The sequence below is a fragment of the Drosophila yakuba genome, chromosome X (assembly GCF_016746365.2).
Source record: "Drosophila yakuba strain Tai18E2 chromosome X, Prin_Dyak_Tai18E2_2.1, whole genome shotgun sequence".
Lineage (NCBI taxonomy): Eukaryota > Metazoa > Arthropoda > Insecta > Diptera > Drosophilidae > Drosophila > Drosophila yakuba.
In genome coordinates, this window is record NC_052526.2 from 8,448,477 (window position 1) to 8,472,500 (window position 24,024).

Below are 24,024 nucleotides of genomic sequence, written 5' to 3' on the forward strand. Positions count from 1 at the left end.
CATAAAGCTGAATGCATAAATAGATAGTTTTGCTTAATTATTCAAAATAAACAGAGTCTGTATTTGCTTATGAATATATATTTTTCTATTTAAACTATTGTTTAGTTTTTACAAGGCAATATAATACCTGAATATTCTATACAATGTTCGCAATATTACTCGTTATGTAAGTAATTATATATGCATTTTAGCCGTGCGATGGCAAAAACTTCTGGACGAGCAAAAGTCGAAGGAGGCTGTAGGCGCACTGGACGTATACGCAATGTCACGTAGGCGTTGGGCCCGCCCACAAAAAAGAGACAGCCTTCCAGTGGGTGGCATGGGGTGGTGTAGCCTAAAACGTGGTGGTAAATACAAAAAGTAAAATAAAAGCAAAAAAAAAAATGGCGCAGCCCCCGAAAAATTGCAATCAAGTGCAAAATTGCCGACGTAAACGATGGCCAAAAAAGGAAAAGTACAAAAAAAAGAAAAATTTTATATCGCCGGGGGAGTGGGCGCGCGGGGCGGTCGAGGGGGGGTCGAAAAATCGAAACTGGCAAGGACCAAGAAAAGTCGCAAGGCGGGAGGTGAAAAGCGAAGGAAAACTGCAGCCAGCAGCTGCCAGGACACGTACATCCAACAAGCGTTTGGAGAAGCCTGACGCTGATGGAGTCAGGAGCCAAAAACGATGTTTGTCCCACTACCCCTCCTCCCCCCCTTTTGGCCCCTATTTGGCCGCCCCATTCCCCTACCTCCACCCCCCTCGCACCGCCCGCTGACTGCGTTTTTACTTCACTTGGCATTTTTTTTTTTTTTGTGTGTTGTTTTTTGCGCCAAGCCCGTCGTAAAAACAAACTGAACTGAAAAGCAGCCCAAGGAAGCAGCCAAAAGGAAAGCAGGACCCCCCTCCCCCCCACCACCACACGCCCCTCTGCAGTTGCATCTCCTGGGAAATTCCGATAGATGCGCGGGAAAGGGGAGGGGGGTAAGGATGGTTGAGGCCCAAGGAGCTGCTCCAGCGAAAGGCCAAGGAAGCAACGGAATTAAGTGTTTCACAGCGAGACTTTCCCATGCCCTCGCTTTTCATTGCGTTCGATTTTCTTTCGGGGCTGGAAAACCAATGAAAAACCTGATAAAAGTTTGAAAGATTGAACAAAAATAAGAAGATATTACAAATATTTCAATCTACACTACTATTAAGACACGCATAAAATAATTATGAATATTAATAAATACAAATATTGAAAAGCAGCTATATATTTACATAAAAATACGGAAATTTAATATTATAGAGTAAAATCAAAGAAGATAGAACATTCCATAAAACGACAATAAATTTTTGTCATTTCATAGATTTATTTCGTTATCGAAAGCCAGCTTCTTTATTAGCCACATTAACCCTTTATGGCTTGCGTGAATTTTAGGGTAGCGTACACACACAGAAAAACAGGCAGAAATTCCATTAATTTTTGTCCTTCTTATCGCTCGTTGGCTCACGGGATCGCCGATGAGGGGGATGGGAGGGTATAGTAGGGAGATGAGGAGGCCGTCTGCCCGTCACCACCGATTTTTCCGCTTTTACTACCTCCACCCCCCCCAAACCCACTTTCCGTCCACTGCAATCTTTCGTTTTCAGGGTTCCCTGCGTGCCGCAGTGCTGCAGCTTTGGCTTAGCAGCGTCACGTGCTGCAGCGCAAACTTAACGCATTTCCGTGCCCAAGGAGCCGCACCACCCACCACCCACTAAGCCACCCATTATGCCACCCAAAACCACTCAACCACCCAGCAGAAAAAGAGGCGGTGGTGGCGACGGCGGCGGGAAGGGGCGTGCTCAAGGGCCTTATTGATGGCAGCAGCGACATGGCTGCGAAAATTTATTGAAGCGTTAAGTTGCTGCCTTCGGAGACTCCGTTTAGTTTTCCCCCAAAATCACTCCGATTTTCCATTGCTACCAATCGGCTCACCTCCGTCCCCCCCCTTCGCGTTCATCACCACTTGGCAGGTATGAAATGCTCTTTTGCATGACCCCCGACCTCATACGACTGCATCCCCACCAATCGAGTGGTTTTCACTGTACACTTGTCCAGCTGTTGGTCAATACACGAAAACTGCATTACGACTGTGTAATTCCATTTAATTAGTTGCCCCAACAATGCCAGCAGAGATAGAAACATAAAAAGCCAGAGAAAAAGTGTGGAACGAATCGAAATTAAAGGGATCCTTGGAGAACTGAAGAATATGTAGCCAAAGTTTCTATGTTGCACAAACTAAAAATAACAAACATAGTAATAAAAATCCAAATTAAAGCTGCAGTTTTAGGATATTATTAATAGATTTTCTTAAATTTGTTGAGTGTTTTTCAAAATAGAATACCAACACTCGCAGTCGGTAGGACTCGAACCTACGCTCCCAGAGGGAATCTGATTTCTAGTCAGACGCCTTAACCACTCGGCCACGACTGCTTGCTGTGCTAGCCAATTGGCAATTTGGTCGAGACATTTTTGGCCAGATTATTTGTTAATCTAATAATAAATAAATCAGTTTAGATATGACAAACTACATATGTGTGTGATGAGTTTCTCAAGGGGCTTCTTAAGATAAGATTGTACAATAAACTGAAAGTAAATTATTATGAGCATTATCAATAATTTTAAATGAAAATAAAGTAAAGTAGCTGCTGCTAAAATGAAAATAATGTAACATTAGGAATTTATCATTCATTTTTATAATTATTTAATTTTTATTATGTGGCTTCTAATAAAAATGTATATAATATTGCTCATACGCCGTGTTGTGTGCTTGGGCAAAACTGAAAATTTAGTTTTAGATTTGTGTGAAATGCTCTAAGCCATAAAAAGGATATTCATGCATAATATTTTATTGTTTAAAGATATCATATGGCTAATAGACTTTTTCCCTGCAGGTTTATGATGTTCACTTTTGGAAAATCAACCGAAAAGCCAAACGTAAAGTTCACTTAATTTTGCACGTTTTTCCAGGCATTGAATATTCGATTTATCCATAATTTATTTATTTTAGTCGCTTTCATGCATATTTTCCCCCACCGAAGCGCTGGATGCAACATCCACGGACTGTTGTGCAATTTTGCTGTGGCAGGCGATTTTGTCGATTTTTCACCGGCCTTTCAATTCGCTGGGGGAAAATGTTTATTTGCCGACTCTTCATGTCTATTAGGGCAAATTAATTGTCTATTTATTTTTTGCTTGCTGCCGCTGCCGCTGCTGCTGCTGCTACCTGCCATCAAAATAATTCGACATTTAACATGGCAGGTGAGCTGGCAGTGGAATGTTTTTTTCCCTTATACTCGTACATATCGTATATCGTGTTTTTTTTTTGAAGTGCAGGCGCACAGGACGTTGCAAATCGAATCGAAAACCACTTGAAAGCAAACAAGAAATTCCCAACCGTTGTTGTGCCATTAAAAATGAATTAAATATAAGTTTTCGGGGACGGTAGACTTTTGTTTTGCCGATGGGCGCCATTTTGTTTGGTTGCATTATCGATGAGGCGCCAAATTGATTCCAAGTGTAGTTACGTGCAAGTAATTTGACTAGCAATCGGTTGACTTCCACTTCAAGGGGGATGATGAAACAATTACTGATTTTTACTAGTTTAATTGAGAAGAAATTACCTTAAATCGGCGTGTTAAATGGTATGGAAAACATGTATAAAAACTGCCTAGTTTAAGCGCCTTTTGGGTATGCAACATATTTTTTAACGGAAAAAAACACTTATTAATAATGGTCAATGGTTAGTTTAATATAGGTTTGTAAGAATTACAAAAACATTTTAATTATTATGATTATTTGATTGATTTATTGAATTGATTGAATTAAATAATATATTTACATGTCATTTGGTGAATAACTTGTAATTTGTATAAATATGTATAAAATATCCACTTGAATTTAAACCATGGTCTTGGGTATTTCCTTGTTTTGCCTTTGAGCCAAGCTATTCCTGCAACATTTCGTGTTGCATCAACAAATCCGAGAGCTCGCAAGCTGCAGCTCAAGAGCGCTGAAAAAGAGAGCTCAACTCAGGCACACGGATTGCGAGTGCAAACTGCTACGTTGCGAGCATAAGAGCTTCAAATGCAATCGAAGTTTCACTCAGGCGTCGCAGCAGGCAGCGCAGCCGGCGTTGCAGCTCAAAGAGAACTGTTTCGCCAAAGAGAAAGCCAGAGAGAGAGAGAGAGACCATAATGGCAAGGAACAGCGAGCACAATGTGCAGCTCGAGTGCAACGGGAAGTAGGAAGTGAGTGCATGTTGCCGGGAAAATGTGAGTGAAAAGTAGAAGAAGAGAATGTGAGTGAAAAATGGGTGATGGAAGAAATCTGCAAAAAGTGTGCGTTAATTCTGTTTGCTGGGTAAGATTGGCCAAGTTAACGGAAACTAGACGGTATGATGTTCAGGAATTTCATGAGCAACAAGTTCAAAAGAAGGCAAACTTCACTTGTAAGAAGTTATTCAAGATTTGCTTAAAATCAGTAAATAAACACAGCTTCTAGAGAATCCTTGCCTTGATAAATAACCAACTAACGAATAACTTAACTAGATAAAGTATCTAAATAATGAACCAGTAACACAGAGATTGTAAAGAAAAGAAATGGACAAATTCGGGCTAGAAGAATTTGAGGGAATGCAGAAGAATTCAAAATGGGCAAAGAATTGGCATAGGTAATAGAAGTAAATAGATGATCATATAATGATATTATTAAATACAAGAAGTATATTAGGCTTTGATAAATAGCTGGCCCTGCCAAAAGTACGAGTTCCTGTCCAGAAGAGAATGCTTTTGGCCAGGCGTTAGAAGAAAGAGGCCCGTGAAGAATTGAGTGTAAATACGAGTCCCTTTGCAGAGCACAAGAGATGGTCGAGTGCAATGTGAGAAGTGAGTGCATTGCGTGTGTGAAGAGAGTGTTGCTTCGCTTTTCGAGTGCACCCGCTGACCAGCTGTTTGTTTGTGGGCGTAGTAGTGTGGCTGGTTGAGGGGGCGTGTGTGGGTGGGGGATTGTAAAGTTGTTGAGTGTGCGATTTTTGGCAGCGACGCCGACTGCGACGCCGGCCGAACGGCAGAGGCATTGAGCCGGCGCACGTGGCCACGAAACTTCGACAACGTTCGACGTTGCAATGGGTGTTAGAGACCGACCGCCCCCCCCCTTTGCACCCCTGCTACCGCACCTATTCTGCGCCCCTGCAGCCTGCCCACTCCCCACCCCCAACCCCCTCCCTCACGCATTCGCAGCCGCAGTTGAGCCCACTGGCCACGCCTACGCAGCGGAGGCGGTGGAGGCGCTGGTTGGGATTGGTGCGCCGAACTGGACACTGCCACAGAAATATACCACCCCCGCACCCCGTCGGCTATTCTACCCCCGAATTCTACAGCCCTCTCCTCTCGTCTTCTCGTCTTCTGCTTCTTCTTCGGGCTTTTTCGGACATGGCGCGTAAAAAGGCGCTGCTGCCGTCGACGTTGGCGTCGACCTTTCCTGTAAAATTTTTTGGGGATTATTGATGCGAGGCGCACCGAAATGAAGACGAAGAACAGGAGTTTGGGGGGGTGGTGGGGGTGGAAATAGGGTTAGAAGAGAGGTGTTGGCAAGAGAGAGAGAGCGTCAGGGGGCTGCCAGAGAATTGGAAGAGAGCAGCGAGAGCGGGAAGAAAGGCAGAGAGTCAGAAGAGTGGGGAGTTATTAGCGGGGGAGTTGGCGAAGTGAAAGGGTGCAAAGTAAAGGGAGGGCAGCAGAAGGGGAACAGAAAATAAAACGTGACCGAAAGAGGGGCCAAATAACAGAGGGGGTGGCAAGAAGAGGCAAAAAGCGGTAGAAAGCAACTGTGGGGTGCAAAACTACTGTTATTTTTCGTTTCCCTCCACCTCTCCCTCCCCCCATCGTCGCCGCCGCCGATTCGCAATTTTTTTTTGTCTTCTCTCCTCTTTGTCCGTGGGCAAGCGCAAAAAGCAAATGAAAAATATTAAAAACTATTGATGAAGCACATTCGAAAGAGAGGCAAATAGCGGGCCAGAAAGAGAGGGCCATTGAGTGAAGGAGAGAGACGGCATGCATGCGTGTGTGTGTGTGTGAAAGTGTGTGTGCGGGTGGACATAACGGCATAAATGAGGCTTTAAGCCTGTTAACAGCCAACGCAGGCGGCGCAGCCGACGTCGCAGTCGCAAACGTTTTTAGTATAAGTAACGAAAACTAATCGTGTGTGCGAGCGAGAGGGTGAGTGTGTGCGAAAGGGACAGAGGGACATAGGGGTTATGAGGACCCCAGCAAAGTTAATATGCAATTTTTCGTGACCATTTCCCTATTCACATATTTTGCGGGTTAATTACTCCGAGTTTTTCGCGGTTGTTTGGACCAAATTGCGGGGTTTTTGGTAGGAAAAGTAAGCAAGGGAATTTATCAAAGTGAAAGTTACACATAACATTAAAAGGGAATCAACGTACACGTGAGTTGGCTTAGTCAAATTAATACAGGGTAAACTTTTCTCTGTCATATTCCAAAAAAATAAGCAACAAATAAAAACAGAAACATCGCGTTGCGAGTGCCACACATTATACTAATACTACTCAACAAAAGAAAGCTGTATGATATGTGCTATTTTATCTAACAATGTTGCCATAAAATAGTGTACTATTTCTGTTTCTAGTTTTAAATACACATATTGGTTGCGAAATGTGCATATGCTAAATAAATGAAAATATTTTTGGCCAGACTCCTCGATTTCCTACTAAACCCCATACCGCGCGTCACGCATTCATTGGCAGGACGAATCAATTTTCGCCCGACTGTGCGAAACTCACCTGGCCAAGCACAACTGTACCTGGGCACGTCTGTATCGAATCGAATTGAATCCTTTGGCGCGCTCGTCGCGACATGGCAATCGCTCTAAACAAACACAAAATGCAATAAATTCCGAAACGCCCGTCCGACCAACCGACCGACCAGGTGTGAGTAGCTATCGATTATGGGCCCAAAAATCCGCATTCGCAGACGGACAAAGGAGCAAAAAAGGAGCAGGACTTCACATGCTTTGCATGTGTGGCTCAGACACACACACACACACACACACACACGGGAGACGGGGCCAATAGATATACGCATTGATATAGTTCCATTCCGTTCAGTTTCGTCCAGGGAATCCCAGACGAATCCAGACGAATCGGGACTGGGCGCAGTGGCCACGGCAACCTGGCCAACCCGCAGCAAAGAAACCCGAATCGGAATCTGAGTCCGCCTCCGAATCCCAATCCCTAGCCCAATACCAATTCGAGTCCCAGGTTCCAGTTCCAGTTCCAGGTTCGAAACGAGCCCAAAAAAGGTCTGTGGAATCGCCGGCTGCCCTCTGCCTCCGGTTTTTTCCTTTTGTTAATTAAGTTTCGTTTGTTTTGCGAGTGCCCTCAGACCGCACCGTTGTCGTATTTGAACTTTTCGCCAGGATGAGCACGAAAATACGCACACCGAAAACAAAAATTGCCCGAAATTTAAATTTAAAAATTCCAGAATTAATAGTACAAATCAAACAACAAAATACAACAAAATTCATAACAGAACCATGTATAGCACACACACACACAAAATGTGTTGCATACTTCACGGCGTTTGCCGGGATAACTCTCTGAATATTTTCAAAAATTGCTGATACTGTGCACATGCATTTTAAAATTAATAAGCACTAACTATCATAGTTGAAAGTTTAAAGTGTTTTTTTATACACTTTTTCTACTAGATATCATTAGTTTTTTTTTTTTTGCAGTAACTAAGTTTAAGTTTCCAGTTGAGACTGCGCCATGCGGGTGCTCAGCTCACTTTAAATGCGTTCGGTTTTGGCCAAGTTTATTATCCCAGAATCCCAATGAAGTGACTGAGAAATAGGCAGTTAGTTTTCCATATCAATTTGGATCATCAGCGGCAAGATCCGATCCCCACGGGCAGCCGACAAGCTACAGAATAGATTGATTTTAGCCAATAAAACAGCAGCTGTAGTGAATATAGAAGGCGTGGCATCACCAGGAGGGGGGGGGGGGCAGCGGTGGCAGGGGGTTACTTTAATTAATAACTTGTCAGTGTGCAAATGACATGGGAGGAAGCTACCAACTTAGCGCCCTTGGGCCAAGCAATCTGAGCCAAGTTGACGGGGGCCAACTGCAGCTCCATTTTCTCGCTTGGCTCCATTCGGGCCAACATCATCTACTTCTCTTAGCCTTCGCGTTTTGGCCTCAAGTCGCTTGGCATTTGGCTGTTTTTGGTGGGGCGTTCGGATTGGGGGGGAAGTATGCGGTGGTAATAGCGTAATAGAGCAAAATAGCGCCAAACTTACGGACTTAATTCATGGCTCCCCATTCGAACTTTCAGTCGATTCGGTTGTGTTTTTGCGGAAGATACAAATCATATTGTTTGGCCTGCCGCTATAGTTTTCTATTTTTATAATATTATTATAATATTATAATTTATAAAAATACTTTAATAAGCAAGTAATATTAAATAATAGTTATGCAATGAAATCCCTGTTAATTGTCAGATTGGCTTGCATTTTTCGTTAGATTTTAAAGTAAAGCATCTTGACACATTTTCCGCAACCTTTCGCATTTTCCTCAAGCACTTTTCCTATCGCCCGAGTACTTTTCCCATCGCCTTTGTCACTTGACCACAGATTTCACAGCTTTTTGTAACCACTTTCAGCGACGTTGTCGAACTTCATCACTTTAAGGTCGAGCAGCAGATGAAGTGGAAGAATGGAATAAACTGCAAATAAATAAAATAAAAAAATAATATAAATAAACGTGGCAGTTATGGACGCCCCCGCATTTGAATCCCACTGATATCCCACTGGCCATCTACATCTCCATCTCCATCTCCAGCTTCAGTTTTCAGTTTCCAGATTCAGCTCCCATCTCCATGCAGCCATGTTGACCTAATTTTTTAACCCTCTGTCGTTTGTTTGTCTGTCCGATTGTTTGCGCAAAATGGGTTAAAACTTTTCCCCCACTCTGTGCGTTTCTATGTGTGTGTAAGTGTGTGTGTGTGTGTGTTCTTGTAGCTTTGGGGCTGGCTGGCTGACTGGGGTTAAGTTAAGTAAGGCAAACTTAACCGGCTCCGCATCCTTCGTCCTCTTCATCCGCTTCGTCCTTTTCTGACTCCCCCACGCAAAATGTCACACAATGACGCAGCGCTAAAATGGCAGTCGCAGTAAATGCAAAAAATGGTGGGGTGCAAAGGGGGGTTGTGGAAAGAATGTCAGTGTCTTTCAAGGATTCGTCTTTGGCCCCAAACCCGCTGCCAGGAACCTCCACTTTCAACCGGGGAATATATATCTCCCCCCTTTTTCTGCTGCTGACTTTGGCGTGACAAATGCATGGGGCCAATGGGCAATGTAATAGAAAAAGTTAAATTAGACGCACTGACATGGGTTTTCGGTGCTCGGCTTGAAGGGGACTATCCGATAGTTTTGGCTCAAATTGGCACCATCATTAAACTTGGCTAAATATATGCGTGTGTAATTCCGTTAATGTATAGCTGAAAGTGTGAACAAAGTCTTGCAACTTGTGGAAAACTTAACTGCTTAAAAATCAAGGAATATATGTTAGAAAATATACATTTTCTTTTCACTTTATATATTTTATTTATAAGTCTGTTTAGATGTTTATGTTTTTCAAACATACTCTACTATCTCTACTATCTCAAACATTTTTCTGTGGCATATCGTATTGTATCTGACAGAATGTCATTCGGGTTTGGGCTTGAATGGTGGAAGATTTAGAGGCGATGGGGGGCAGTCGTCTGCAATGTACATCAATCTTCGATGACCCTATTTTCAGATTCCGCAACAGTTTTTGTATTCATCAGCTGATTCGCTTAGCTTTAAAGCTATTTGTATATGATGCTGACTTTAGAAAGACCTTCTTTGGACCTGCGGCTATCCTTCATTTCCATCATTTGTTACGTCACTCATTACGTCATCGAGTGCATTCTTCATCTTCCTTAAGTTGCACAAAAAAAAAAAAAGGAAAACCATCTAGCGCTTTTGACTTTTCCTCCCAGCGAAAATACAAAAAAGAAGACCTTCATCATCATGCCCAACTGCAATGGCATGTTCATCTGCAGACCCATCATCATCATCATAATCGCGATTAAATTGCAATTTTTCTCACTTAAAGAACGTAATTCGCTGCGAGCCAACAATAATGACGGCCAAGTTAATGTTTTGCTTACCACATTCATTTCAACTCGCAGCAACAACTTTGGACACGGAATAAAAACAAAATAGGAGTGAATAGAACGGAATGGCAGTAAAGTCAGGGGCGTTCTTCTTTTCTTCTCTATATTTTTTTTTTGGTTTGGTGGGGGGGGGGGGGGGGAAAGAAAGGGACGGGGTGGTGTGGTGCTGCGATGTGGGAAGGTGCGGAACATAATTAATAACTCAATCCAAGCGGAAACCCTAAGACAGGCATTCAGTGCAGTTTAGTTCAGCTCAGTGGAGTTGAAGTTGCACTTGATTCACCGGCTTAAGTACTGAGAAAAATAATGTATGCATTAGATTGGATTATTGAAAGTAGGAAAGGTTTCCTGAGAATATCATAACATTCTGAAGATTCTGTTGATATTAGCAAAATGTATGGGAATAGATGAATGAAATGAGGGAATGTTATGTACATTCAATGCTATCTATTATGAATATTGAAAGTAGTGATACAATCTAGCAATTGAACTGTGTGGAAGGCATATATAGATTTTAGATATTTCAGCTGAATATCTGAAGGATTGTATGTAAGAAGTACAACTCTAATGCTGTTGCATAAATTAGAATTAAATATACATATAGTTTTGATTGCGGTGCAGTATGTTTCGTGGCTGAGTTCTGTGGATGTTCGCACTCTGCGTTTATGAAGTGCGTGATCGACTGGATGAAGGGGGGAGGGAAAGAGGGGGCAGAGAAGTAATCCTCGTGAGCGGTCACGAGATAATGGATACGAGACCCACGCACACCGCCGAGGTGGCAATTAAATGTGGCAAGACAGCTTGAAAAGGCGGAAGCGTCGCCGTTCTTGACGCACTCATTGCGGTCCGAACCTGTGATTATGATCGAGGCCCTATATAACTTGGCTAGGCGAACATACATACCCCCCTGTAATTAACACTGGTGGCGTAGATGGTGGAGTGCGTCTAACGGAGTGGCATACAGATGAGGCAACGCTTGTTGCCAAGTACAGTGAGCACTCGCTTTCAAACGCCCTGAGGGCCGTGGGCGTTTTCGGGTAGGCGTGTTTGATTGTTCAATCATAAGCGGCTGGCCATCCATAATCACAGTGCTCCCAACCGCACTGTTTGCCTTGGCAATTAGCCGGAATTCCCCGCACTTTGCAACTTTAGATATGTACATACATACATATGTATGTATATGTATATGTAGTTTAGATTATTGGGCTCTTAAGTGGGTCCATTTGGCGGGGGTTGATCATGATAAACGGCCGATGGATGGTTTTATAATGGACCCAACCCAACCGCAGGCCATATGAATAGAAAAACGCACGAATGATACGTAGTTACATACGTTTATGGTGTGTGATCACTTTAATGAAATTACTGATGAATATTATGAATGGTTGAATATTAAGAGCTTAGAAACATTTAATTAAGATTTTTAGGTAGGTTTTCTAGTTATAAATTCAACACTTTCATTTCTAATTTCGAATTTACAAGATCTACTTAACAGAAATCATTCAATGGGCTTATTTATTACAATGTGATCATAACATTGTACATAGTTATGAAGTCATTTGAAAATACATTAATTCACCACATCAGGTGTGAGAATAAAATTCTGCGACAACACAAAACCGTAAAAGTGTGTCATGTATGGCATTTAACTTCTGAGGGTTGACACAAATATGAAGTGCGATGTGGCAGGCAGCTGTCTGCAGCAAATTCCCCCGATTGATGGGAATTATATCGGTGAAATTAAACGCCGCGACCACTGGCACTTCCAGGTAACTCAAGTTGAAGGCGAAGAAATGCACTTCCAATAGCCGCACACATACGTATGTAAATATATATATATTTATGTATACGAGTATGTCCGTATGCCTGTTTGTCCGTATGTCCGTATGCCCGTATGTCTGTATGTCCGTATGTCTGTATGTCCGTATGTAGATGAGCATTTAACGCGCCGCTTGCATGTGAAACGAACAAGTTGCTTGCTAGTGGGACCTCCAGCTGCACCTGCAATGCATTTAATTGCTGTTAGAACTTGGCCACAGAACTTGGCCATAACGGCTGATCTGCCCCTCAGAACTCGATTCATCCCCCCCCACTCCCCCGTTTTTCGCTGGATCCCCCCGATGATGATGAATTGCATTTTGCACACTTTAATTGGATGAATGTGTAATTAAGTTGTGTGCCAGTTCATAAATTGAATGCAGCTCCAGCTCAGCAGATCTCGCAGAAATGCAAACTGCAAACTGCAAAACTGAATACTGCAAACTGCCAGGCTTTTTTTTTGTGCCATTTTTTTCATTTTTTCATTTTGTGTCCGTCTGTGGCCGGGTTTTGGCCACAATTTCCGTGAAATCTCCAAATCAAACAAGACACATGCGTTGCGCATGCGCATTGTCCACTGGCATCTGCACCACGGCAACACTGCCACGCAAGTCCTGCCGCTACACGGCGCGAAAAGTTTGGCATCTTGTCGCTTTGATAAGCATTTATAAGTAGAAGAACTCTTTGTTTAATTTATATTTATAATAATTAGATTTTATAGATTTTATTCTGGTATTTTGTTTATTTATTACAAAGATTACACTTTCGAAATTATTCAAAATGATCTATAGTAACTAGCTCCCTTTATAAAGCTCTTAGCTTGGGGTCATTGTCACCCCCTTTTTTTTCCCAGTGTCCAGGAGAGGGTCACCCTGGCTGATGGTTAATGGTCAGGAGATGGAGGAGGAGGATGAGCTGAGTTCCTTGGGCCACCTTGCTGGCTGCTCGCTGCTCACTGAGCCGTCGTCATCGTCGCGTTCAACTTCGTGTTCATTAACGCTTTGCCCATTAAACTTGAGGACTGGTTCCTGACCCCTCCTGCCCCCTTCCGCCCTCCAATCCGCCAGGCTGCCCGCCCGCCCCCTGCTCGCCGCCCAACTGCAGTGCTTTTCGGAAAGCGTTTAATCGCATTTACATAGATTAGGCAGAATTTGTGTGAAATTGAAACTGAGTGAATGCAGCAACAAAAAAAAAAAAAAAACGAAAATAAAAATAAAACAGGAAAATGTGAAGAAGCGAAGGAAATAAATAAATAAAAGGCGTGCAAAGTGCGAAGATTACAGGATACCAGGTAATTCCAGATAGACGGACGAACACCTCAGTGATTCAGTAGAAAAAGGGGGGTGAATGCAGTTAACTGGAAAGGGGATGCGAATCCGAAATTGTATAATAAAATGCATAACTTGGGCTGTACTTAAGCAATTTATTTAATTATAACTTTATGCTTATATTTCGTTTATATATGTCGCTTTTGGTTGTGTGTCTAATAATTTATTAGAGTAAAAAACAAGTTAGGATTTTTGCCATTACTTCACTTATGCATAAAACTATGTAAGTTTGGAATTTGTGTTGAGTTTAATCATTGAAATATTTTTGTAATCTGCATTTTGGCACAAACCTGTATTTGTTTTGTGCCACTTTTCATCTGCACATCTACTCAAGTGCTATCAGTAGCACTTTTCTGTCTTTAGTGCATATTTTCGCGATGCTTACTTTCTTGTGCATTTCGTTTTGGCATTCTTTTATTTCGATGTTATATCTTTTTTTTTTCGATTGTCGCTTTTTTTTGTTCATTTGTTTTTATTTTTTGTTCATTTTTGTTGTATCACAACCCAAATTTCTTCATCAATTAAGAACATCAACGAGCTAAAAAGGGGAATGAGTAGGGCGATGGGAAAAGCAGCATCGAACCAGAACAAAGAGTGGAAAAACAAGCTAAGAAAGAAATGGCCAGAAATGGCTTGGTATGGGGTGGAAAATGGCGTCTATGCCTGTCCATACTTGTTATTATCCTTCGAGTCGAGGACGCTGACACTTTTTCGTCATTACTGTTAAAAGCGTTAAGGCAAAGGACGAAGCGAACCCAACAAACAACAAAATGAAAAGAGTTTTATCAGGCAAAATAAAAGGAATACAGCCAGAAAAAAGGCGACGTTGAAAAATAAGCAAAGAAATACCAAAAAAAAAATAGGAGGAAAACTGCAAGGAGCTGGCATAAAATCTCCGTAGGATCAAGGGGCGGGCGAAGACGGTGGCGGGCAGGATGTTTTGTTGGCCAGGGTGCCAAAAATTGAGGTTATCGCTGGAGCAACGGCAGGACGTTAAGGACGAGAAAAAGCACATCACTGGGCAAAATTTAAGTTGAATGTCAAAATATATATGTATACGATGCAGGATACTTTTAAAAAAGATAGTTATGGAGTTGATAATAGTGAAGAAGAAATGTATTTCTTATTTTTATGACATTTTATAATCAAAATACCAGTTTGGTTAATTTCTTGAAAAAAATTAGAAAAATAAAGAATTTGCTATAGAACTAAGCACTATGGTAACAAAAACCTATTTTTTTTTGCTGTGCCACAGGAAGTGGCACCCATCTCTTCCTCGCATACGGAACACAAATGCCAAGGCGCGTGGGTCGGCATGTCCTTCATAAGGCTCATCAGGACATGGCGACGGTGGGACGGACATTTGAACGGAGGCAGCTGCAGCTGCAGCGGTACTCTCTCCTTGTCGTCGTCGTCGTCATCGTCATCATCGTCATCGTCCTCGTCTGGTGAGCTCTCTGTATAGTATGCCATCATACCAGAGTCCTGCGTGCTGCACGCGTCGTTGCGCTTAAATGCCAAAATGCGGCACCCAGCTACAACCAACCTCCAACCTGCAACCTACCAACTTACAACCTACAACCTCTTGCCACCCAACACACCCACTGCCATACCAATTTTTCCTCATTTCTGGCGCCCCCAAAAACCCCACTGATTGCCGTTTTTCCGGGCATACCCACTCCAACCATACACACACACACACGCACACACACATCTTACAACGCAAAGCGAGTGACATTTTCCGATGGTATGGCCGGGGTATAAACATTTTGTGTTAGACTGCTGAAATGGAACACAGAAATAGTTTAAATTATTATTAGCAAATATGGGTAATATTAATTTTATTTTGGTAGTCTAATATATTCAAGTAGTCTAATTTTAAAGAAGCTACAATCATATGAACAACTCATCATGCTGCGTTTTTAATTCATACATGAATCTTATTATATATTCATGAAAAACATTTAAATATTTGTAGACAACGCTGGGTAAAATAGGTGAAATATGAGTAGGCAAAAGGAATCAGTAGGTTGTGCATTTATTTCAACAAACCTTGCCTTTTTTCCATTTTTTTTCCATTTTTTTTTGGGGGGAGGACGTAAAGTTTTTTCCAAGTTTTGGCAGAGATTGATGAATTTTGATGATGTTTACGCGCAAAAGGAGAATTTTTCTTTAGCTGCATTTGTGGGTCTTCCGCATCCCTCTGATTGCCCCACAAACTCCCCTATATATTCTATATATTCCATTTTTAAGGAGTTTTGTAGCTGCAGCAGCGGCATCCTTGAAATAACCTTAATCCGCAGCGCGAAGGGGCAAAATGAATGATGTTCTGCGGGTGGCGAACGGAGATGGAGTTCCCAGGACCCTCGTTGTTGTTGTTGTTTTTGGTGTCAGCGGCCTGCATTCCTTGAGCTCCCCCCCCCCATTCCCCCGTCACCTTTCAAGCGGTTTATGTTTCAAGGATATCGTTTCATTTTTTACCCCACATTTTCGTCTTCGGTGTCGTCGTTAGATTTTCATTTTCATTGCAATTTCATTTGGTTGCCGCACGAAACGCAACGCAAAGTGGCCAGGACCCTTCGCAGTTATGCCAGCGCCCCTCTTGCCAGCCACCCCCCCCCCCCCCCCCCCCTCCCCCTCACGCAACCACATCGCAAGCCGCCCCCCCTTTTCGCCACCCCTGTGTCCTTCGGTGCGTGTGCAATGCAAGGACGCATATTAATATCCTTACTTAGCTGTATGAAATGTGCTTAGCACGTTTCCACACTTTCCATTTCCCCACTTGCATTTTCCCCCTCGCTGTCACATGTATAACTGAATGGCGGGGGGGAGGGGGTCAAAGGAGCAAGGGGCGCCCCTTTGTGTGGTCCAAAGAAGCTGCAGGAATTTCTTGTTCGCTTCTTTGTTCTGCACTCCCAAAGGGGGCGAAATGGCGAGGCCTTGGATTTATTAAAGCTATTCAAAGACGTTTTCAGATTTGATTGTGTGGCATATTTATTTTAAACTACCATTGGTCACAGCTATTGGTCACGTAAGTCACCTATCTGCATTGAGAGCTCACCTAGTAAGATTTCAATTATATAGATATTTTTAAAATATTCTTAAAATATTAAAAAACAAATGAAGTGCTGCTTCCAGGTGACATACGATTAATAAAGTCATTTTGTTCATCAACAAACACTCTTATAATATTTGTTATGCTTATCATTTTATATTCCCAATTGGCGAAAATCACATTATTCCATTTGGATGACTGAGAAAATACACTTGACGCTGCTGAAGGCGAAGCAAGTTACCCCGCTGGCAATTAGTTTCATTATGACTTCCGGGACGCTGGCCATTTGTTCAGTTTCACAGGACCTCAAAAGAATATCGCTCATACCACATGTGGACCGGGGACGCCAATGGCAATCGATGAGAGGCTGCACTGAGCTGCACACACACACACACACACACACACACCAATACAACAACAACATGCAACAAGGACAACACAAAGACGACGTTTATGCAACAGTCATTCGCTGAAAATGGCAGGCCAGGGAGAAAACAACACAAAGAATCGGGGAAAAATGGGTGGGAAAAAAATTGGTAAGAAATGGGAGAAAAAAAGTCACTGGAAATGGCATGAAAATGAAAACCTACCAAGAGCTGCAAGTGGATGCTTTTTGTGTGTGTGTGTGTGTGTGTGCACTTTGATGCTCTTATTGCGTTTGCCATAGCCATGCACCCATACACACACACACACAGCAAATCAAATGAAACACCAAAACACAGACAAGGCAAAAGGGCGGCGGAGTAGGAAAAGCGGGAAGAAATTGAGTGCCGCCCATGCAATTTGCAGTTATTGCCCCAAAGCATCGCAGCGCAAAAAAAAAAAAGGGACCCCCCTTTGGCAGAGGCTTTCATTTCGTCAGAATGGAAATGTGAATCTCCCTTTTTTTTTTCCTTTAACCCCCACCACCCCAAGCCAGCGAGCATTGCCAAAAAATCTCCAACCGGACGCAGTTGGTCAGCTAAATCTCCCCCCACACACACACACTGAAAAATATATGCACGCTGGAAAAGTGCAAAAGAAAATGTAAATGAAAAGAGCGTGTGTTGTGAAGGGGGGTGGAGGTGTAGGGGGGGTACGAACAGAGTGAAACACACGAAACAAAAAGAAAGAAACTAATTCGATTAATCATCAGGCCAAAAGGCACCAGCAGCAGCAGCAGCAGCAACAGCAGAAGCAGAAGGAGCAGCGGGCAAAAGGCATCCTGCCAGGACCTGCCAGCCAGACAACAACACGGAAAGGCGGAGGGAAAAAATAAGGAAAATAAGGAAAACTAAAGTGGAAAGGACCCAGGACTCAACGCACACAGAGATACACTCACAGATACTTGCAGCCCACTGCAGCTGAACGACGATTGTTGGTGTTGCCGCTGCCGCTGCCGCTGCTGTTGATGACGGACTCTAACACCCAACCACCCAACCACCCACATCCACATCCTTTTGCCCGAAAAAAATGAAGGGAGTCGGAAAATTGGAGTTGGACTTTTGGGTGGACAGCAATCAGAGACACAGGAAGTCGCATCGATGAAACGCCCAAAATACTCTTACGCGCAAGATAAACAAAAAAATGCCTGAAATAGTAATAATGATAGTAAAGTCATTTTTCAGTTTATCATTTTTATAAACAATTTCAAGATAACATTTTTATAGTACATAAAAAAGAGTACATATTTTACTTATTTTCTAACTGCACCAATTTGATGCTCGATTGTTGCTACCCCGCTTGCTGCAGCAATTCCCTTCTTTTTTTTTTTTTTGAGTTCTTGTGGGTGTCCTGGTTGATGCGAAGGCGTTGCTACTGACGCAGCACCACCGCCGCCACCCCCCTGACCCTCTGCATCCGCTGCATCACTGGCTGGCCTGGCCTAAACCGCCCCTTCCCCCTTGTTGCCTTGTTGCCTGCCGCCAGGGAAGGCGAGCAACTCCAGTGGCGACTCCAACCCATACGGATTCAGCCCAAACGACGCATGCACAGAGCCATCGCTGGAGTGGCATGTGTTCCGGGGGATTTTAGCAGGGGTGGAGAGGGGGAGGGGGGGGAGAGGGGATTCCGCCGGATGTCAGTGTTTGAACTGACCAATCTGCAGGCATATATTGCAATAGGCGCAAGCTGCAGGGTGCACAGGGCGCACAGTGCGTATGCGCAATGCCTTCAGGTGAAGGAGCACCAAAAGTTGAAACTGGAGATGAAAGGTGAGAAATCGAGAAACAAATACAAAGTGAGTGTCATCTGCATTTGCATGCCACGAAATACATGAAGCTGCTAACACTTTACTCACATGTCGTGATTATAGTATAATTATTATATAAATAACATATTGTTAGAACTCATTTCAAACATTTCATAATATTTATTTCCCTATAAAAAATTGGCAATAATTTATCATGGCTTTTTCTATGCCACTTAACTGCAACGAGTTCACTTGACCACTTCTAATGCAGATTCTTTTTTTCCACTGTGTGAAGTGAAGCAGAGGAGATAGATATTTGAAGCTAGTTGTGAACCTGAATCTGGGGGCTGGGGCCATGCAATTAGTCTAATTGCTAAGCATGCCAGTCGGACTATTTCCATTTGCATTCGGCCAAAAGCCCAGCCACCATACCCCATACCCCTTTCATTCCCCATCCAAATCTGGCCAAGACAGATCGAAGAGGCAGCAGGCAAACTGGCGCTAATCGTTCGAACGAAATCAGCAACAATTCATTTGCACAACAAGCGCCCAGCCTTTAGTTCCATTTTCAGAAACCGAAAGAGGACCAGAACTCCGTCTATCCAGGATACAGTATATATGTATGTATATATACCAAAACTCCGACCAAGTCCAACTGGCAGATTATCTTAATTCACGTTGTGGGAGACTAATGAGTGCAAACCGTCGAGGAAGTGGGAGAATATCCACATTCACAGGCAGCGAAAACAAACGTGAGGCCTTTCTCTCAATCTCAGCACTCATTTTGGACGTGGGCTTAAGCTTGGATTTGGATTCGGATTCGGATTTCGGAGCCAGTTTGGGGATCCATCGGACGGACGTTCATCCATCGTGGCTGTGCCACTTCAACATGCGTGCGTTCGGTGGTTTTGAGTGGTGCAGTTGTACTCGAATGTCTTGTGGAAGCTGCGTCTTTAATTGAATTAGTGGGACCAGTCAGCCAATCCACGTTGCTGCGTTGAGCACTGAGAGAAAAAGGTAGAAACTCTCGCGCAAAAAAAATGGATGAAAAGGGTGGCAAAACAAATAGCTAGAAATGTAAACTGACTCTTAAGATTTATTGCAAATTATCCACAAAATAAGATACAATCAATCAGTATTTGTAAAGTATACTTAGTAATAGATAACATATGGAATTAACCAACATCACAGGAACCTAAATTGTTTTTTGAATATGAATAGGTATCGATTTTCTCCACGTGTACGCTGGTCCACAGCTCTTGGCGATCTGTGCGTTTCAAAATCGCATTAATTGTGCGCGAGTTCCCGAACTTGAACGCGATTGCCGCGCGATTCGGAGCCCCTTAACCCGCCGATGGCCCGCTTGGTTCTTTCGCGTCTTATCTGAGCGAACGCGTTGTGCGTTGCTTGTGACGCCTTGTGTCGCTTTTAATTAAGCATAAATTTCATCACATAAGATACGAGATGCAGTTAAAATGGGCACGCAGTGGTGCTTTAGTTTTTACTCCTTCTCCTTTTTTTTTTTCTTGTTGTGTTCTTGTAGTCAGTCTGCGTGTGCTTTTGTTTTTATTGATGTTGCAGCAACATGCATAGCGGTTGAGGCAGCTGTTTCCCAAGGAGATCCCCCGGGGGAGACATTATGACAGCCGCCTAATTGATTGAGCCATTTCACTGCTGAACCGAAAACTTTGCTACCCAAAGATGGGGACCCGGCTGCAACTTTCTTTGGGGCCCCGTCGTTTGTCAACCGTCCGCACACAGATTGCACAGCTGCCGGAGTTGGCCAAGACAAATGGAGCGCCATTACAGTTGGCCAGGAGCAAGTGCCAACTACCAAGAGCCAAGAATCTCCCGCCAGGAGCCACGTCCTGCGGTCAGCCATCGACTCCAGCAGTTCCCCCATTGAGCCATTATCACCAGGACTGGCTATCGAACATTCGAAATATTGGTCCGAATATGGAATGGCACATCTCGTTGAGCTCGAAATTAAATTTCCAATCAAACTGCGTTTTCAGAAAAAAATAAAATTTTTTTCACTTTTTTTTTTCAATTTTTTGATGGTTTTTTAATTTATGCCGAATATCGCTTTTCTGTTATTTTGCGAATATAAATATCAGTATTTTGATCAGAACATTCGAAATATTGGTCCGAATATGGAATGTCATACCTCGTTGAGTTCGTAATTAAATTTCCGATCGAACTGTGTTTTCAGAAAAAAATTCTATTTTTTTCACATTTTTTGCAAATTTTGATGATGTTACCCCTTTCAAAAAATGCGAAAAAATGGCCAAAAATTATTTTAACACAGTCGGTTAAAAAGTGAATAGGTTGGTTAGTATTGGTAATTAGGAGTACAAAACTTTAATTCTTTTCGCTTTCTGACCATTTTCAGCCAAGTTATACGGAAAATACCAATCGTAAATATTGAAATTTTGGCGAAAATCGATTTTCCTTTTTTTTTGCGCGAATATTATCAGTATTTTGATCACAGCATTCGAAATAGTGGTCCAAATGTGGAATGCCATACCTCGTTGAGCTCGTAATAAAATTTCCAATCGAACTGTAAAAATTATATTTTTTATCACTTTTCTTCCAATTTTTGATGATGATTATTTGGCGAAAATCGCTTTTCTGTTATTTTGCGACTACAAATATCAGTATTTTGATTAGAACACTCGAGCTCAAGGTATCGGGTCTACAGAAACTCACTCTTCCGACAAAATGCGATCCACAAATGCCAGACAAGCCTCGTTAAGATTGTGGTTCAACTATTACACAACTATTACACCAATGTTATGGTTACTATATGTATTTTAAATCACAAAGTTCCTTACAGCATCCTAACCATACCCGAATGCAGCCCCATTATTTGAAAGTGATTGAAGCTTATCTTTATTCAAAAGGCAGGACTTCCGTCTGGCCATAAAATATTCACGTATCGAACGGCTCTTTAAAAAACGTTATTTTTTGGTAACTGGCGAAGCGTGGGTCAGTGACTTGGCCAGAATGCTTTTGTTTGGTTATTGCTTTTGTTATTACAACAGCCCACTCACATGTGCCCTGTCATCCGTGGGCCACTTTTTCTTCTGCCATTCTTATTTCGGCTCGGCTTTTTTCCCTCAACTTGATAAGGCCGACAGACGCTGCCCATCCCGTCCACCTGACAAACACCTGTCTGGCCCAAGCTCGTCCTCGTCCTCATGCTCATCCTCATGCTCATCCTCGTCCTGATCCTCATACCGATGCCAATCCTGTTTCTGTTCCAGCTCGTGGCTACTGCGGCCAAAGCCTGTGCTGTTCTGATTTTTTGTCATCATCGTTTCAAATCGTATCGCATTTTTTTAAAGGATATTGTTTCAAATAATTCAAACTGTAAGCACACTTGGCAAAAAAAAAAATCGAATGCACTTCAAAGGAATTTGGGGGGTTTATATGTGTAAGGAATTGTTTTGTATTAGTTGATTGAATTCATAATATGCATACAAATGCAAAGCAATGTACTAAACCAACTAAACATTTTCAAACATTTTTTATATATTTTATTTCTTCATTTGAAAAAGTTTTTGATAGCTGACGAGTGTGCCTAAAAGTTATATTCACATAATTTCGTTTAGTGCAGAACTGGCTCACTCTCTAGCTTAGTTAATGTTTGCGCCAATATTTTGCGGGCAGGTGGTCACTGGGGGCTGGAGGGGATTTCCATGGAGGTGGCTTACCAGATGAGGGGGCTTTGGTTTCGACGGTCTGGCCTGGTCAGCGTGAGGAGGCGCCTCCATCGGTCGCCAGTGCCAGTGCCAGTGCCAGCGTCGTCGTCAGCGTGTCCAGTGGAGCGTGATGTCGTCTGACATTTACGGATATATGTACATGGACAGCCGATTACTCACATAGGGGACGATCCAAATGGAGGGAGGCTTTGGATTGGATTGGGTTTGAGTTTTGGGGGTTCGCGAATGCGGACTTTGCTTCTCGACCCCATTGCCCCAGTCCATCCAACCTTCGCCGGCTTGTGCCTCGTTTTATGTATTCCCGTATTTGCGTTTCATATCCTCCACTCCACTTCAATCTCCTCTCCTCTCCTGTTTTTTTTTTTTTTTGGCTGCTATATGCGGCTCCTCCTCGAAAATACAGAGGATAACACGGAAAAAAAGCGAGAAACTTTGCAAAAATTTTGTTAACGTAAAAAAGTCTCTTTGTTCTTGTTTTGGTAAACGGGAGAAGGTGCAAATGGTGTGGGTGCTGGTGCTGGGTAGAGTTGGTAGTATTCCATAAAAATATGCTAGCCATGTGCTTGCCCCCTTTTTTTTGTGCTCCCAAATCTCTTGACAAAAAGTTAATTCCCTACATTGATCAGTTCGATTTGGTTTTATCTAACTATTGTCAGAAATATTAAATATGTAAGTCGCACAAATCAAAATCACAATCTAGCCTAACATTCATTTAAGTTATTAAAACTATATTTACAATTTTCACATCAACACTGCAGTGCTAAGATAAAATCTGAAAAAAATGCTTATAATATAATTTGTTATTTATACAAATCAAAAGCATTCTCTTAATATTGGTAGACCGTTTTAGAGTATTTTCCGAGTTGCTTTGGCCCACTTACCAGATCTTTCAGTAGTTCCGCACTTTTGGCCGTTGTTCGTCCTTTTCGAGAACTCAGACAGCCCCACGGCAACCTCATAACACCCATCCCATTTTGGCCATTAGCTCTCTGATGTATCGTCAATATTTTGTACCTTTATCAAAATTAAATTCCGTACATGTACGTGTGCCTACTACGAGTACGAGTGGCTCTTTCTGGGATTTCTGTTTTGTGTTTTGAATTTTGCATGTCTGATGTCTGGCCTCGTTCCCCCCACAAAATTTGAAATGGGGGGCGTTGTGGCATCGTTACTGTTTTCGCTTTAATTGCAAAAACCCAGTAAAGTCACCAAGTTGCCGGGGGGGGGAGGGAATTTACAGATCCCGGGCCTATCAGCGATTCCACTGGAATCCGATTGGGTTGCGGCCGGTATTTTGCACAAGGGTTATGGTCTATGGGTGTGTTAACCACCTCGCGTTTGGGTGCAAACTGCAACCCCAATGCAACGCACGTGAATAACAAAGGCGCAGAGTGCTTGATGGATGTCGTTCCATGGTCCTTTGGTCCTTTTTGGTCTCGTTTTGGTGCTGATCCCGTTGCCATATGTGTGTGGTTGCTCTTCCATTTCGGCCAAATGGGCTGAGTGGGTGGATGGGCAGATGAATGGATGGATGGGTGGGTGGGTGTTAACGGCTCATCGATATGAGGCGCTGCTGGCCGCAACCAATCGCAGCGCGAATGCAGCAAATGCAAAAAAACGCAGCTACAGTGCTGACCAAAAGGCTACGCCCATGTGCCCGCCTGCGATTTGCATGCGTCGCCGTCGCAATCGCCCAGCCACCCCCT

The 24,024-nt window shown here is 42.9% G+C and overlaps 1 non-coding gene across 1 annotated transcript; it reads right to left on the reverse strand.

The window, feature by feature from the left end:
- Positions 1–2,359: 2,359 nt before the first annotated feature.
- On the reverse strand, positions 2,360–2,441 carry Trnas-aga. The gene has a single exon. It is a non-coding gene; the product is annotated as a tRNA-Ser (tRNA).
- Between the last annotated feature and the right edge of the window lie 21,583 nt (positions 2,442–24,024).